The sequence below is a fragment of the Macrobrachium rosenbergii genome, chromosome 24, assembly GCF_040412425.1.
Source record: "Macrobrachium rosenbergii isolate ZJJX-2024 chromosome 24, ASM4041242v1, whole genome shotgun sequence".
In the NCBI taxonomy this organism is placed as follows: Eukaryota; Metazoa; Arthropoda; class Malacostraca; order Decapoda; family Palaemonidae; genus Macrobrachium; species Macrobrachium rosenbergii.
In genome coordinates, this window is record NC_089764.1 from 27,187,817 (window position 1) to 27,191,235 (window position 3,419).

General features: G+C 39.1%; 1 long non-coding RNA gene across 1 annotated transcript in view; it reads right to left on the minus strand.

The window, feature by feature from the left end:
• Positions 1-238: 238 nt before the first annotated feature.
• Positions 239-3,419, minus strand: part of LOC136851750 (uncharacterized) — a 98,623-nt gene continuing 95,442 nt past the window's right edge. The window contains exon 3 of the long non-coding RNA XR_010856967.1: positions 239-316. This is a non-coding gene — a long non-coding RNA (uncharacterized lncRNA). The remainder of the gene's footprint in view (positions 317-3,419) is intronic.

The following is a 3,419-nucleotide window of genomic DNA, read 5'->3' on the forward strand; positions in this document are numbered from 1 at the left end:
TGTTATACAATGACGCAATTCCAATACTACACCATCGTCAATGACACAAAAATTCAAGAAATGAAGCAATTCCAATACAGCACCGTCATGTAACGGCACAAAAATACATGAAATGACCAAGGTCTAGTAAAAGCATAAATGAGACACAAAAATGCAAGAATGACTCACAAACACACACATAATGCAATATGAACCTTGAGAACTTCAACAGGACTTGCAACCAAAAACCTCCCTGTACTTACCAGACATCCTTCGCTGGGGCTGTACCATTATTTAACATTCTCCTTCCACCAATGCGCCTGCGCACAGCAACTTCCTGAGGAAGAGAGAGAGAGAGAGAGAATCGGATAACTTTTGTTTCAAATGGATTCCAATTATTTTGTGGGAAAGAACGTCATTCATGATTTCCTTAACCCGAAAAAACGGGGTTTTCCCCTCACAAAAGGACTGGTCTCTTGGTTAACTTCGAAGTATTGATAAAACCTATGACCGTTAGCATGGTTTTCAGCAACATGGCGATAATAATAATAATAATAATAATAATAATAATAATAATAATAATAATAATATTTGTCTAAATATATTAGTCAAAGATTATATTTGCTTATATCTTGTATATTCGTAGTCTACATGTTTCGACCATCTGAGTGGTCGTCGTCAGGAGTTGTCGTCCTCACCAACGTCCTGACGACGACCACTCAGATGGTCGAAACATTCTCAATATACAAGAAAAAATAATAACAGTAATAGCGCATGAGCAAAAGTAAGAAGCCTTTCATTCTCTATTGACCAACCACTTCAATCCGGGCAGTAATTTGATCCCCGTCAAAATCTGTTCACCTTTTCATTTACAGTGAAAAGCCAAACTTGGTGTAGTTTATATTAACATTTAACAATAAAACCGATGTGCAAGAGATTAAAGAGCAACGTGAAGTTCGTGTTAATTGTGGTTTTGTGTTGGAAAAGTTTTTATACCTCGAAGAACAACCACAACAAATTATTAATTTAAACACACAGTATGTAATGGAGTAGGAAACCATATCCCGTTTTTGTTGAGAAAACAAACTTCAGAGAGAGCTTCCGAGGCAGACGTGGTGCAGCCATCTTGCTTTGAACCCAAATTATGAATGAAATCCTTCTACCGAAAAATATCCCTTTCGCTTCAAAACAACTTCATAATTTTCTAAGACTTTTGAATAAAGTGTAATGTGGACATTTAATCATCTTTAGACCTAGTAATTATGACATCATTCAATATAAAATCAGTCTAGACTGCAACTTTACAAGTGATACTGAAACGAAGTTGAGAAAATAAAAGCGAAAGATAGATGAAAAACTTTCATATAAATGTAATGAAAAAACTGGAGGCCATTTATTAATTATCAAATAGGGAATTATTAAAATCAATGACAGCCAGACTTTAGCATATTAATAGCGAATATGTGTGTGTGTGTGTGTGTGTGTGTGTGTGTGTGTGTGTGTGTGTGCGCAAACACAAACATAAGCTAGAACCCCCTTCCTCACCCTCAACCACCCAATACCTCTCCCCTCCCCCGGGTCCTCCCTCTCTCACCGGCCGTTTCCTGAGGAAATGGAGCTGATGTTCCACCTCAATTGGCGTCCTTGTCCCGAATTGTGAGGCTGTCAGAATTGTGTATACGGATTCACCGCATGTCAGGATATTACTGTTGATCTGCAACGGCACTCGCCTTCCATGATGTTCTGGATGCAAAGCGTCCGGGAATTCCATTTTGCGGAGGTCGTTAGCGACACGACACTCGATGCTCAACACTTTGGTTTGGTTTGGTTTGCTGAGGTTGCAACGAGGTCTCCTTTGATTGCCTGGGACCGAGTGGAAAGCGGAATTTGTGGTACAATCTCGAGTGCGGAATCTGAAGTAAAACAAGTAAAAAATGCGCTGGAGTTTCTTCGGCGCGATCAAGTTTTCTGTGCGGCCGCCACAGGGTATAATCAAGGCCACCGAAAACAGATCTAGCTTTCGGTGGTCTCGGTGTAATGCTGTATGAGCAGCGGCCCGTGCAACTTTAACAACGGCCCGGTGGTGGCCTATCCTATATCGTTGCCAGAAGCACGATTATGGTTAACTTTAACCTTAAATAAAACAAAAACTACTCAGGCTAGAGGGCTGCAATTTGGTATGTTTGATGACTGGAGGAAGATAATTAGAGAAAAATCAGATGTTCACACATTTTAGCCAGCACGAAATATAAAATAATGAGTGTCACCACCAGATCACTTTTTTCTCTAATACGAACCGTATCAAATTGACAAGTGTTTCAGTAACAGGTAGCCTACACTGCAAAGTCAACTCCGACCTAATATTAATAATTAAACGTGAGCCCCATTCCTTTGGATCATCTGAAAGTTATGCTTTCTATTAATTTCTGCTACAAACGCCTTTCGTTTTAGAACTGGTGTGGTCATCAATAGATACCAGATTACCACGGCCATGTTCATCCGTTTTAAGGCTTCTGTTATGCCATGCGTCTTCAAAACTCAAAGAGATCGTTTCGATCTTGTAGGTTTATGGAAGAACTGGCTGGTGATGTGGAATCACTTCATTTTCTTTATATATTTCTTTACTCATCAACCAATCATCAACTACCGCGTTTATTTCCAACTCTGGGAGAAGTTCAGCCCTGAATGTTGACGGGCCCAAGAGTTTTCGGCTTCCGGCTGAAAACAATTCAGAAATTTCTGAACACTTTTTCCACCCGTCCCCTCCTCTCTCTCTCTCTCTCTCTCTCTCTCTCTCTCTCTCTCTCTCTCTCTCTCTCTCTCTCTCTCTCTCTCTCTCACTTCATCGTCCATGTTATCCATCGATTCAACATTTTCCTCTACTGTTGTCCCCAGAGTATGAAAATCCCTCTCGTGTTGATTATGCTGTTCATTTGTATACCAAATGCAGAACTTCACTTTCCGATGTTCATGCTCTGAATTTCAATCGTCCATCCGCTAAATGGAACCGACTCTCGTCCCTATTTCGTTTTCATGGCGGCGAATTTGCATAGAAATATTCGCGTCGCCTCGCTTACTGGTCGGTCGTACCATCGCTGCCTTATGGATGGATTTGGATTTTGTGCGAAAAACAAAAGGGATGGATGTTATTTAAATTGCATTTTTTCAAGGAAGACTATACACACACATACACACACACACACACACACACATATATATATATATATATATATATATATATATATATATATATATATATATATATATATATATATATATATATATATATATATATATATATATATATATATATTAGTTTGTGAATGCGTGTGCGTGTAAAAATCACAACCTTCTTGGTAGAATTATACGAATTCGCGATTGTATTGTGTTTTGCAAAGGCAACATAACCTGACTGCCTTCTTCCAAAACCCCTTTTCTGA